Here is a 15191-nt window from a genome sequence, read left to right on the forward strand (position 1 = left end):
TGGGCATGCGCGTGCCGGTGTAAACACAACTTCATTGATACAATTATCCCACCATGCTCTGGGTTAACCCCAAACCGGCGCTCCATGTACGGTCAATGCCGCCGCTGCACACGGGAATTGTCACAGATCGCTCGAATAATAGCTTGACTCCGGCGCATGTAGGCAGTTATAGCGTTGTAAAATGCAGAATATACTTGTACAACAGCTGCTAGCAAAGATATACGCCATGACTGATGACACCCAATCATAGAGCCGAGCGTGAGCCTCTACTACGTCATCGTTTCTAAAGTCCTCCGTCTTGACCCGTCTACACTAAAACGCCCTCCGGAGATTCAAAACGAAAAACGGATCGGCAGCGTTTCTAAACTTCTCCGTTTTGGGTCTCCGTTTTTGCCGTTTTAGTGTGGACGGGACGGGAGGTGCAAACGTAGCAAAAGGTCTCAGTTTTTAAACGAAAACGCAGTAGTCTGGACGGGGCCTGAGTTAATATCTAATGATCTTTACAACAGAAGTGAATCAATCAAAAACTTACTTTAGCTGGACAATAACTTTATTCTAGAGCTGCTGTAAAGTCAAAACAATCTCTGTTCCGTTAATGTCCTATCATCTCTGTAAAGCTGCTTTGAAACAATCTGTATTGTTAAAAGCGCTATATAAATAAAGGTGACTTGACTTTTCAGCAGAAGAAACAAAGCCATAGAATCTTTGTTTCAAAGGAAACCATTAACGAGCTGAATAGTTCTTTACATGAGTTGTTTTAAAACTTTAGGAAAGACAAACGTTCATCTGGTCCAGGTTTTGCCTTTCACAATCAGATGCTTTTATTTATTTTTGAGGGACTTTAGTGGATAACTTAAAAATGACATTTTTACAAAACCACAAGCAAATGACCTGGCAGATCATACTATACTATAAATACTATAGTGCTATATATACTGCACTATCATACACTATACTGTATCAAACGGAATATGTAACACTGTCTACAGATGTTGCTATTTAAAGCCCAGCTGTTACTCAGTCTTATCAGAGGTTTGTTTGAGTGACGGAGTTATTTGTATACGAGCATCACATTCTTTGTTCACTGATCTGATTTCAAGGATCCCATGTTCTGTTAAAGCAGCGGTGCGTTTGCTCTCCTCTTTATGCAGTGCACTCCTCTGTATTTTAGAAACTTGCTAATAGTGTCTCGTCTCTCTGGAGATGTCCCTGTTGTGCCTTTTTCCTGTGGACTGATTGCATGTGGATTTCAACTAATTGGATCCTGTGGATGTCAAGGCCTTGCTGCTGTAAATTATTCAGAGTCTAGTTTGTCTGTAAAACAACATGTCGAAAAGCACAGCACGTTATATCTTCATTTGTGTACTTTGTATTTAACGTATTTAATTCATGCTTTGATCGACCGTTGTTTTAAAAATGTATTTATGTAAATATTATTTTGAAAGGATTATGATTGTGTAAATGGGAAGGGAGAGTATGCCTTGGTCATGTGGGTGGCCAATGATTTTTATGTTATTTTAAAGTGGAAAAACAATCTGAAATATTCAGGCTCAGTCGAAAAAACATGCATTTCTGCAAAATGGTATTATGTTGCTTCTTGCACATTCAACACTTTTAAACTGAATTATCCGGTGTGTGGCACTTTTAAACTGAATTATCGGGTGTGTGGCACTAAAAGCGCGTTATTGTATCTGAAACATGAATATGAATCTGAAAATGTTTAATTACTTTGGATGTTGTTCATATCATGGCAATTTGAAAATGGAATGCCTGGTGAGTGGAAGTAAAAGGTTAATTGCATTTGAAAATAACTTGCCACCAACACTAAATCCTACCCTAACCCTAACCAATAATGTTAACAAGGAAATGTGAGATAAAAACACATGTCATATTAGCTTGCTTCGACAAGTCTTTGAGTTTTTTCATCAGGTCTTGTGTTTCGATTTTACCCAAACGCTGAGTACTGAGGTACTGAGCAAGTTTACTATGTCAGAAGGCATACATGGGATGCAAATGTCAAATTAGCTTACAAATCATGCGCTATGGTAAAAGTGTTTTGTATTGTGTAAAGAACAGGAAGAAAATAGGTCTTCATTAATCTTTAATCCTAAAATTTGTGTGAACAGAAATAAAAGTTATCAGTGTTTTACTGTCACTAGTTTTCACCTGGAAAATGCAATGAACTGTATGTATAGGTAAAAAAAAAAAATTCCAATGAGCTTAGGTTGGGAATATTTGCAAATTTCAGCTTCCCCAACAGCTGTTCCTCTGAGAAAGAGCTCAGAGATTATTAATAGCTCGAGCTCGAGGGAATTCGCTTATTGAGAAAAATAAAGCTAAAGCATTCAGTGCCAAACCTCTCATATCCAAAACAGTGCGACCCTTCTGTTCAAATTTCTCAAGTTGTTGAAGTCTGTTTCTTGTGCAAGTGCATACTTATACTACCAGTTAGAAAGTCTTCAGTAAACTCGTTTTTTTCAGTGTTGTATCTGAAATCAATATGTTGTGCTACAAAAAAGTGTGATCAAAACACCTAGTTGTCGTAGCCCTTTTATTTGTAGAGAGATGCAAAAGCTGTTTATGAGCTTTTGTGCAGTTTTATACAATAACAATTTACAGCATTTATTTTGTAGAATTCTGATAGATTTTTGACATTCAAGTTTATACTTTTAGTTAATGCATTAACTAACAAAGAACAGCCATTAGCTGATGTTTGCATATACAAACTTACTGTAAAATTGTCACCAAACTTTTTACATCCTCATTTAGTCAATTCTAAGGAATGGACAGAAGTATCATACATGTATTTTCCTGACAAGCTTTAATTCTTAACAGTCGTCACATGATACAGTGTAAATATATAATTCATCTTGACAGTCGGTGCTGCTGTTCCCCTAAGGGCTAAACCCTTTTACATCTGTTTTTTTTTTTTTTTTTTTTTTGTATCGTGACAAGGGATAGTAGCACTGTTGTCTTACACTTCACCAAGCTTGTTTAAAGAGGTTCAGAAAGATCAGCTGAATGAAGTCTGTGGTCTGGAGAAGGACGCTGACAGCTTTAGTTCACTTCCTTGGGGTGACTGGGATTAAAGAGTGTAATCCACCTCATTTTTGCACCAGACGTCCAGCTGGACTGACCTCAAATCCCAGAGAGCCCGACATGACATATCCCTCAGTGAGGGGAATGCTCGACACCACCATTTTGATCAGGCTTGAGCCAAAACAGCCCTTTATACAATAACATGAGAGGCTATTGTTAAAGTTGAGCTGTAGTAAACAACCAAAATAGTAAATGGTTGAATCTCACGAAAATTGTAAGAAATCTCCAGATGATTCACTCAAAAATAAATAATAAATAAATCGTTTTTGGGATGAGAACAGATTGTATTGTTGTCAGCAATAGCAACTGGAGTTTTTTTTTTCTGGAGGGTGTGAGTTGGGCGTCCTCTCTGCCGATCCATCAAAATTCCAGCTATTGTTGCGCTCCAGTGGTTGCTCTATAAACAGGAAGTGAGACCTCTCATCAAAGTAAAGGCTTCCTGCTGAAATGACAACACACACTCACACACATGTACTTATTCCCCTGGTTATATGTATGCTCACACACTAACCACACCAGCTTCCCCCTCCCAGCATCTAGCACACACACATATATGCACACATACCAGATGGGAGATGGGTGTGACGGGGCAGTTTCATTAAAAAGAGACAGATCTTCTCTTACTATGCAAAAGAAGAACAGAGAAGAGGCAGGGAAAGAGAGCGATTGAGATGGCTTTCATGGTGTTAGATTACCTGTCCTTCTCTGAACTAACCAGAGTGAGAGAAACCAGCGGTTTTAAGAAACTTGAGCTTGTTCAGAGACTGTGACAATGACCTTAAAGCATACAATCATATTCTTTACTGCATTAAATCCCCTGATGCATGAAATAATAAAGTCAAAAAAAGAAAAAGAAAAAAACAAACAACAAAATACTTTCTTAATGGTTATTTTTTAGTGCTGGGCAACGATTAATCGTGATTAATCGCGATTAATCGCATCCAAAATAAAAGTTTGTATTTACATAATATATGTGTTCACTGTGTATAATTATTTTGTATATATAAATACACACATATGAATGTATATTTAATAAATATTTGCATGTATATACTGTATATATATTTATACATAATTTATATTATATATAAATAGCACTTAAATATATACATGCATGTGTGTGTATTTATATATACAAAATAACTATACACAGTATACACATATATTATGTAAATACAAACTTTTATTTTGGATGCGAAAATGTGAAAAATTGTTGCCCAGCATTATTATTTTTATTTCCAAACAACATATATCTTAATTTTAAAAAGTAGTTTTTATTTATTTTTTAATGACTTTTTCCCAAAAATGTTGTATTTTGTCAATAATTTTGATAGAGTTGTATATCTGTCCATTGAATGTAGATAATTGTAATTGTAGATAATAATGGTAAATATTCCAGCAGTATTCGTACCACTTTCGTCCCATATTGAATTTATGTTGTCATTTACATTTATTCATTTAGCAGACGCTTTTATCCAAAGCGACTTACAAATGAGAACAATAGAAGCAACTAACAACAATATGCAAGTGCTTTAACCCTTCCCAGTTTAATCTAACGCAATACATGTACTTTTTTATATATATATATATATATATATATATATATATATAAAGATAATAGATATACAATAGAAGATAAAGTGTTAGTATTAATGGATCAAGTGTTGAGTATCTCAAAGTATCTCTGGTTGAGTTGGGCAGGTCATTCCACCAGCATGGAACAGACCAGAAAAAGGTCAGAGAAAGAGATTTTGTGCCTCTTTGAGATGGCACCACAAGACAGCGTTCACTTGCAGAGCGCAAGTTTCTGGATGGCACGTAAGTCTGAAGTAATGAGTTTAGGTAAAAGGGAGCAGAGCCAGTGGTTGTTCTGTAGGCAAAAGTCAGTGACTTGAATTTGATGCGAGCGGCAACTGGCAACCAGTGTAATTTTGTGAGGAGAGGAGTGACGTGTGCTCTCTTCGGCTCGTTAAAGACCACTCTAGCCGCAGCATTCTGGATCAGTTGCAGAGGTTTGACAGTGCAAGCTGTAAGACCTGCTAGGAGAGCATTACAATAGTCCAGTCTGGATAGAACAAGCGCTTGGACAAGGATTGATCATCAATTGATCAATTGATCATCAATCACAACAAGGTTCCTGGCTGTCCTTGATGGAGTTATGGATGATGAACCTTGCTGAATGGAGAAGTTGTGGTGTAGTGTTGGGTTGGCCGGGACCACAAGCAACTCTGTCTTCGCAAGGTTTAGTTGAAGGCGGTGGTCCTTCATCCAGCCTGAAATGTCTGTCAGGCAGGCTTGTCATAAAACCTGAATCCCAATTCGCACACTATCCGTCCTAAATAGTATTCAAAATAAGAATTAGTGTGTCCCAAATCGTAGTATATTGAAATAAGTATTCCAAAGATACAAGGATGGTCTACTTTTTTCGGTTAGAATCCGAAGTGCAGATCTGTGCACACTCTAATGGCTAATACTACCCACAACCCATTGCGCGTTGGACGAGGATTCGATTAGAACTACAAACACAAATAAAAAGTGTTAAAAAACTACAAATATGGTGGACCTGCAAGATGACGGTTAAGTAGAGAGGTTTAGATAAACGGGTTTGAGAGATTATTCGGATTCTAACGGTGACGGAAAGATATTTGTTCAATGTTATCCACATTGTAAACTTTTATAAAGATACGTTTGGTCATTAACCTTTAAATGCATCATGCAAACATGAGGAGAGTTATCTGCATGAAAGACCCGCAACTGGCAAATCAACATGCTACATGATTTGGTAGGAAATTAAATTAAATTGAATGTGGAGGATTTTAACTGACAAGATGATTGACAGAGCAGTTGCAGTAGGTGACAGGATACATGTAAATAAGCGACAGAGCGGTCCTTTAAATATGCAATTATGATGAAATAGTTTGTCCCAAAGCTTGCCAACTATTTTGCTACACACTCAAAAGTATTTACTTTTTCTTCACAAAAACTACATACTTTTAGGGCATACTATAATAAGTAGGTTAATTGGGATGCAGCACATGACTGTCATATATAAATATGGGGATAAAGATTATCACTCATGGTAGTTTGAATGTAAGATCACACCCTGAATAGGTACAAATTGCTTTTAAAGAACTTTTCTCTGTAGTGGACATTATGCATCAAAGGGTAAAGATAATAGGATTTAATGTACTTTATAGGACAAATCCAATCCCTAATTTTTTTTTTTCAAGATCTGCCCCAGGTATTGCCCTTGCTAAATAAGCATCACTATCACTGTTACTATTGCTCATACATAGGAATTTTAACAAACCCTTCACCCAAAGTATTAAACTTGTTTCAGACATGAATAATACCTCAAATCATGTGCTATTGCTTTTCTAGGAACGAATTTCACCTAATAGAAAGATGATCCAGAGTCATATCTAGGGAGCAGAATGTCAAAGACTTGGGGGAGGGCTCTTTTAACTTGGATGGGTAAGCAAGCAACCACACAGAACACCCTAGCAACCACCTAGCAACACCTCAGGACCCTTTACACCTCATAGCAATGTCCTGGCAACGACCCACAAAACTATAGGAGCATCATGGTGGCTTTTATTCCATGAACAGGCAAGCACCACTCACATTTTCCTCATAATATATATATTATATCTTTAACTCTTTTCCCACCATTGACGGAATTTTCCATAATTTATGACACAACGCTTCCCCGTCATTGACGGAATTTTTCCGACTTTACGGTAGGGGGCGCTATTACACATCTTGTGAAAGAGTACAGAATCTCTGGATCAAAACACACGTACGTACAAAAGAAGCAGAAACAAGCGATAAAAGCATTGCTTATGCATGTTGTAGTGTTTGAAAAAAAAAACAGTAGCTTTTTGTTCAAAATGTTGATAAAAAATAATGCATGAAGCTAGAATTAAACTTTTTTTAAAGAAGAGGCTTTGTTATTTCTTTTGATATGTTGCATGTTGTTCAGATATTCATACAACAAAATATTCTGGGTGCCATAAAAGTTTTGTAAAAATTATCAAAAAAGCTGGCGGTGTCTGTCAACTTAAAGGCACACTGTGGAACTTTTCAACCTTTATAATATATTACCAAAACCCATTGAGATGGAACATCGACTTACAATAGGTTGAATGACACGTCTGCCGAAGCCTGAAGGTGTCTGTATCGCTTTTACTAGCACTATGTAACTTCGGGTTTCAGGTAGGAACCCGAGCACAAAAAGAACTACAAAATTCGACCGCTTTACGGCATACGTCACTTCCCCCACCACCCCAACTTCCTCAAATTCTAACGTGAGAGCTCAACTCGCGTTTGATTGCCGGCGTCTGTATGTTGTCGTCATGGCTGAATCAACAGCTACTCGGAAGAAAGCGAAGAAAGCAAAGATTTTGTCAGAGGAGACCAAAAAAAGAAAAAGGGAGAGTTTAAAATAAACATCGGCATAAAAGTGTATATATAATGTAATATTTACTGCGAATTCGTGTAACAAAACTGATATAAGTCACAACATACTGCCGTATACAAATGTAAATGTTTTTTTCCCTTTCAGCTCATATATGTTTGTATTTGTGTAAAAGGAAAAACAAACTGAAGACTACAAATAACGGAAATATGTAGTGAGTTATATCAGTTTTGTTACACGATTTCCCGACTACTCGATTTCATCTCCAACCCATTGCAAAGAGATCCTGAAGACGTTAATTGTTTGCTTCAGGTGTGTTTGATTAGGGTTGGAGATGAACTGTGCAGGACAGACGATCGGCAGGAGCAGGATTGGGTAACCCTTGTCAATGCGACTTACCTGATCAGACATTGTTTTCTGCGTATGCTACTTTTATTCAATTTGTTTTCTTAATAGGATTTATATTATTAATCTTATATTTATATTATTATTTTGGTCAGTAGTGAATCGATTAACTTTCTCCAACATACAAATCAAATGCCGTCTGCACACACATAAAGACACGGGAGGTTGACCGGTTGACTGTTTGTTGACTTTTGCGACAATGCTGCGGCGCTTGTGGCCTCTAGGGGCACTAGACGTGAAAATTACAGGTCGAGCGCACCCTAGTGGCCAAAAATTCCACAGTGTGCCTTAAAAAAATAAAAAATAAAACGTTGGCAGGGAAAGAGTTAAAAACTTGCCACTTTTCACGGTTCTGGTATAATAAACACTATTTGCTGGAGGAGAGTTATCACAGTGTGAATTCAACATTAATAAATAAACAGTTGGAGAGACAATACTTTGAAAGCAATGAGAAAGACATCTGGCTGCCCTGCACTCTCTAACCGAGCGATCGTGATCACGTCTCTCGCCAAGGACGCAGATATACTTACGGAGGCCAGGCGGTTCTGAGGAAGAGTGTCCCACTTGGGCTGCCATCAAGGGCAATAAAGCATAGAGGCGGTGCAGGGATTAGCTGCACTATGTGAAGTGCATAAAACGCAAGAATTGATCGAATGTTATAGTTTTAGCTTGTTTTTAGCTGTTTGAATTTATCTAAAATTGATCAAATGATGTAATTTTAGCTTGTTTTGGGATGTATTTGGATGTTTTCAACAGTTACATAAGTAAATGATGACAGAATTTTCAGGGTAAACTTTTTCTTTTCTTTTTTCTTAATATGGTTCATGCAGATCTGGCAACCCAAAGCCAGGAACTTAAAGGGGTGGTTCACACTAAACTGAAAATTGTCTCACTTAATCATTTACTCACCTTGGTGTTGTTCTAGTGCCTTATGCCCTTCTTTCTTTTATGGACCACAAAAGGTGTATTTAAAAAAAAAGCATATATATATATTTTTTTTACGGAAAAGTATCACAGAATGATCCCATGTGACACGTGTTGTATATTCCAAGTTTTCTGGGGGTATACAATATGAAATTTAATGTATTATTTAATGAAAATCCTTACCTTGGCCATTGGTCTTCATTGCACAGCTATGGGATGTGCGCGTTTGTGTGACACTGTTAGCGCTGCAGTTCACTCCGTCTCAGCCAGAAAAAGCACACAAGTTGTGAGAAATCAAGATTAACAAAAGCGCAACACGAAATACAACGCCTAGAAATCCACAAAAATTATCCGTCTACTTTAATAAGCGATAAACTCCGTTTGTCTGATGACAGTCAGAATGACAGTTGACAGATGTGAACGCGATAACTTCTTGTTACGATGAACACAACTGATATATTCAACTCAGAGAAGGATTGTATTTCGTGTCGTGATTTCTCTCAACTTGTGCGCTTTTTCTGGGCAAGACGGAGTGAACTGCAGCAATAACAGTCACGCAAACGTGACCGTCGGGTAGCAGAACAACACCAAGGTGGGTAAATTATGACTTAATTTTCATTTTAGGGTGAACTATCCCTTTAACAGTGATTTGCCACAGGGGGCTTCTGCAACCCCTCCAATCAGCAATCACCCTCAGGATATAAACCCAATGGAGAGGTTTAGGTTGCTTTGTGCCATAACATATGCTCAAATGTATAGATGAAACATTGATATGGATTTCAGGGTTTTGATGTGGGGCGTTTTCAATGAACACCCACATTTGCAGCCTTTCCTGTTCATGTGCCAGATTTATTCTATTTAACCTTCATTTGTTGAGAAAGTGCTTCGCAAAAAAGGGGAGACAAAAGAAAGAGAGAGAGAGAGAGAGAAAGAGAGCCTGAGCTGGCCTTACCATGATAATCTAATCCCTGTTCAGAGGGCTTTTTTTAGAGAGCAAGTTAATGCCTTCAGATTATAGTTCAGCTCTAGACCACGCCAACCACACTAGTGTATCTGCAAGCCACTTACTGTCACAATAGCACTTCTACAGTCACACAAAGAAAATTAAAAACAAGACAACTGTGATAACAGTGTAAAGCAGGGTTTAGTTTAAATTTTAGTTACATTTAGTTTAACCTAATGTAAACTTAATACATAAAACTGAAATAAAAATCTCAGAGAATATCCTGGCCTTTTAATACACTTAGGTGTGAAAAAAGGATACAAAAGAACCATAAATTTTAAATTATGCACTATATTCCAATATATTCCATTTTGATTCATGAACAAATCATTAAGACCAGTTTTGTGAACTAAATCAACTGATTCATTAAAAAGATCTGATACAAAAGAATGATTTGTTCTCAAAAAAGACTTCGCTTCTTCTAAATTTCAGCTTGTTACCCTCACATAGGTTCAGTATGACATCATACAATGTAGAATACAGCTCATGTATGGACTTAATTTGTGGTGTTTGTCAGTTATCATTCACTTTCATTCTTTTGAAAGAAAAAAGCCAGTATATTCTTCAAAATATACTTTTTGAATATCATTTTAAATGACATGAAGGTGAGTAAATGATGACATATTGAGATTGTATTGCGGTTTTATAGATTGCAGTGAATTTAATTGCAGTTTGCAGCTATCAAATTATAATAGATTGCATTCAAATCAGTGAGGAGCAAGATGTTAATCTGGTCAAGACCAGACACAACTTATTTGTCTGTTTGAGTGTGTATGTGTGTGTTTCTTGGACGAATTGTACGGCCGCATAGGTGTTATGTCATACTGCCATCAGGAGTTCTGCAGAGGCTCGGGCAGGCTGATATTACATAAGCATTACTGCTGGTGTCCCTCTCTCATCTCTCTATCACTGCTGTCACACACACACACACACACACACACACACACACACACACACACACACACACACACACACACACACACACACACACACACACACACACACACACACACTTGCATGCTTTGGCTTGCACCCAAAACATACAAATCCACCTGTGGACACAAAGAAGCGTTTTCCCTTTATCCCAAACAAATTTACTGCATATGACAATTCGCCACATTCACAGATCTGCATGAATTATGTACACTATAATGTCATCGTGATGATATGACGGCTAGCTGCCTGTCTTAAGTATCACTTTATAATCTCTACAAAAAGCAATCATATTCTTTATCACTATCTTTGTCTTGTTTGCCAATAAAAATAGCTAAAAAATGTAACAAAATAAGGTAAGTGTTACACGTATATAAGAAAGTCACTGATGTTTGGAATGATATGAGGGTGAGAAATTGATGACAAAATCATTTCTTTAAGTATATATTTTTTTTTTAAGTAAAGGAATGCTGATGGAATCCTAATGAATCTAAACAATTAAATAATACGATTTTTTTTTAAATGTGAAGTAATTTGAATAAACTTACCTTTCAAAAATAAATTTAATTCAATACTTGAAATATTTGAGTAAATGTAACAAGTTACTGTATTCTTAAGTATCTTTTTGTCTACTTTGTAGTTTTACGAGAATCATAGTTATTAGCAACTTACTTCACTACATTTTTGAAAAAGTATATGTACTCTGTCTTTACTCCAATACATTTGTGATGAGTAATGCAATTACTTGTTACATTTTGCATGGCACGTAACTTTTTCTGAAGCAGTTTAAATCTGCTACAAAAGAAGTGATATCGCCATCTACAGGGCATTAAAGGTACTATAACGTGTGTGTTTTGCCCTTTTCTATTGTTGTAAGATTTGTTGAAACTAAATCTGAGGTTTAAACTTGGGTCCCGTTTACACCTAGTATTGAGATGCGATTTTGTCGATCGGATCACAAGTGCACAACACTAAATGCAAGTGTAAACGGGGTCTAAAACGTTTTGAGCTTGTCCACTTTCGACCACTTCCAGAGGCCAGATGGCTTTCGTAGTGTAAACGCTCATGTGGTAGAAAGCGTTCGAACAGCCACAAAAGACTACTCTCCACCTACTGATCAAGTGCTAGCCAGATCTTGCTAGCGTGGTCTTGTTGTGGCTGTCAAAGCAGAAACTAAAGCTACTGCTCTCCGTATGTTTTCCCGTCGTCTCTGGGCGGGTTCATATGTAAATTGCGTGAGCTTATTTTGTCCATTAGATCGAAATATCGGGGGGGGGGGGGGGGGGATACATTTACCCACCCATAGACCCTCCCTTGAAGAAATCAGGATAGAAGCGGCTAAAAGTTAACAACAGACACAGATTAAAAGACCAGGTGTAAACGGGTATGTGTCTCCCTCGTGTTTCGATCGACCAAAACGCATCTTATTACCAGGTGTAAACAGACCTTAGTGTAAAACAAGTGAGAGAAAAATTGCCAATGAAATAAGAAAAATATTTTCCTAATGTACTCAAAAGACACTTATTATATCTATAGGATATATATATATATATTCTCACACCAAACATTGTAAGGATTGTTACAATCAGAAAGTGCCTTATCTTTTCTTTTTAATAATTTCTTTTGAACAAAAGGACTGCATTATACAGTCGCAACTTTTAAGGCTTCTACCTACAGTCTCAGAAAATTGTGTCTAATTTGTTTCAACCAACCTAAACTCTTTTCATTGATATCATCACTCAGGATGTCCAGATTCTTTAATCAGACATCATGCACACTGGCGGGAAAATAATCCCTCGCTTATTGCTTGTGTAACCGTGTTCTGGCTTTAGGGAGTGGCGTTCTGTAGTGACGGCGCTGGGAGGTCATGGAGACTCGTGCATCTGCAATCTCTACTGGGGAAACGGTCTGATAATACTGATGACAATGATCTGAGGCCATTATCATTCCATTCATTAGCTGAATTCTGGCTGAGCTTGAAAAACTACTGCTTTGTGAAGAAGTCACTGCAGCGGTGTAATCTTATTAGCAGATGAGCATCATACGTCAATAACACACACATTGTAGGATTGGTTTGTGATGCTGTTTCAAAACCTACAGCTCCTCTTGCTCGGCCTCTAGTGGTGTTTGGTATTTTAGGATTTATCAAACACACACACTGACATGCAACATGTTTGTTTGGCAGGGATGCAACAATTAACATATGTGCACAGGGCACACACATACTCGCACACACACTGTTTGGCTCACGTTGTATGGTTCAAACCAGGGTGTGTTCGAATAACCATATGTGTGATGGACTGGTTTAGCTCTGTCTTTCACATTAGGATTTACACACATGCACTTTTTCTGTTTTTCTCTTCCACAAACACTGGCTCAGAGCAGAGGAGTAGTGTCCAGAGCATGGGGCGTTTGTGCTGAGCTGGACTAGCCGTCAGGTTGAATAAGCGAGCAGACAGTTGATTCGCCATAGCCATTCATCAGCCAGAGAAAAGAGAGGAGGGGAAGAATGGAGCTCTCGCTCAGGGCTGTGTCTCTCAGATACGGGCCTGTATATGTGCTGCTGTTTCTTTCCTCTGAAAGCTGGCCGTCTTTGTGCGTGTTTTTATGCCTATGCATGTTTTTACGGGCACACGTGTTGTTGCTTATTTATCGGTGGCGTGCAAACATGTCTCACAAAGATGTGACATCATTTCTGCAAAGACTTTCCTCAAGCATATGGCTAGTAATTAATCATTGATCATTTAATTATGATTTAATTACTTCAGCAGTAGTATGTCACAGAAGTACAGTACTAAAAAGGATAAATAATATATTTTGCTAAGCATATTTGCTCCACCGTACTGTGCAATTTCATAAAGCATATGCTATGGTATAATGTAAATTCATTGGTTTTAGTTTTAGTAAAAAGCATTTTTTTAACCCTACCAAAACTTTTGGGTCAGTACGTTTAAAAAAAAAGTAGAAATGAATACCTTTATTCAGCAAGGATGTATATATAATTATTTTTAAAAATGACAGTATGACATTTGAAATGTTACAAAAGATCAAATAAATGTTTTTCTACCTTCTATTAATAAAAAAAAACCTTGAAAACAACTATTTTCAACATTGATAATAATAAAAAATGTTTCTTGAGCACTGAATCAGCATGATAGAATGATTTCTGGAGGATCATGTGACACTGAAGACTGGAGTAATAATGCTGAAAATTCAGCTTTGCCATTACAGGAACTGCATTTGAAAATATGTTCAGATTGAAAACTGTTCTTTTTTACTGTATTTTTGATCAAATTAATGGCTTGGTGTGCATGAAACATAACCACAAACTTTTGAATAGTAGTCTATTTATTATTATTATTGTTATTATTTTACTTTTCACCCCTGCTAATATTTCAGTGGATTAGAAACAGGAATCATTACACAACAACAATAGTGACAAAAAATACTGTGGAAAGTGACTTTAATTCAGGTCTATTCTCACACAAAACTTTTGTATGGAAGACTTGCAAAATAGTGCATGACCATTATAGGGTGTCATCTGTCCTATCTGGAGCTTGACTATCCCCTGATCATAATAAATTCTCATTGTGTAGTGATTTTTTTAAACATACTTGTTTGAACTCTGCTGAAAGCTGCGCTGAAACAGCGATACGTGAGAGTGACTAAATGCTTTCCTTTAAGATGAGTAAATCGATTCAGCTATGTTGAAGATGCCTACATTATACAGTGTATGTAACCACAGATGTGTATTATGACAGCTAATCATAACCACTGTCAGCAACTATAGGCGAAACGTATTTTTGAAGAACTCGAGTTGTAAATCTGGTTTTATTCCTACTGTATGTAACGTGGTCAGGCAACAGTTAAGTAGTGTTCATTGTGTCTTCATTTCAGAAACACTGCAGAACAAAGGAGCCCTTCACCCTGTGCAAGCTGTATCACTAAGCTTTACATTTCAGCTGAATAGAAACGTTTGTGCTCTTTCTAGGTTCAGTTTTTATCATATGACCACATCTGTACTCGCATTCCTCATTACACAGACTTTAACTTTGCTGGACTTGACATTTCGTGTAGCATGTCCAACCAAGCCCGTTTCTTCTTGGCTCCTCTCGTTCCTTGGTTTCAAACCTGGGGGAATTACTTTTGTTGTAGACACCAGAATATTTTCCGCAGTTTAACATGACAACGTTAGCCTCAGCACCTGCTATCATGCTCGCAAGTGCAAACATGCACCAGGGCCCCCTTTTTTATTGCAGCTGTAATCAGCAGTTGATGGTACCAGGCAGGATCTACTTCGAAATGGGACCGGGAGGGACTTCCCTTTGTCTTCCCCAACCAGACATGCTTCAGACAGGCCTCTAGCGTAGGATGGACCCCTTCATCCAACAATGGCCATGTTGGACTCCC

General features: G+C 37.5%; 1 protein-coding gene across 4 annotated transcripts in view; it reads left to right on the top strand.

Moving 5' to 3' along the window:
* znf516 (zinc finger protein 516) overlaps positions 1–15191 on the top strand; it is a 47159-nt gene that overhangs the window by 13870 nt on the left and 18098 nt on the right. The window contains exon 1 of one of the 4 annotated variants that reach the window (XM_056250710.1): positions 6479–6573. The exons of the other annotated variants lie outside the window; for them this stretch is intronic. The gene's annotated coding sequence lies outside the window, so the exon portion shown is untranslated. Of the gene's footprint in view, positions 1–6478; positions 6574–15191 lie in introns of those variants that run through there. 4 annotated transcript variants of the gene reach the window in all.

The sequence above is a fragment of the Rhinichthys klamathensis genome, unplaced genomic scaffold (assembly GCF_029890125.1).
Source record: "Rhinichthys klamathensis goyatoka isolate OS25496 unplaced genomic scaffold, OSU_Roscu_1.1 h1tg000073l_1, whole genome shotgun sequence".
In the NCBI taxonomy this organism is placed as follows: Eukaryota; Metazoa; Chordata; class Actinopteri; order Cypriniformes; family Leuciscidae; genus Rhinichthys; species Rhinichthys klamathensis.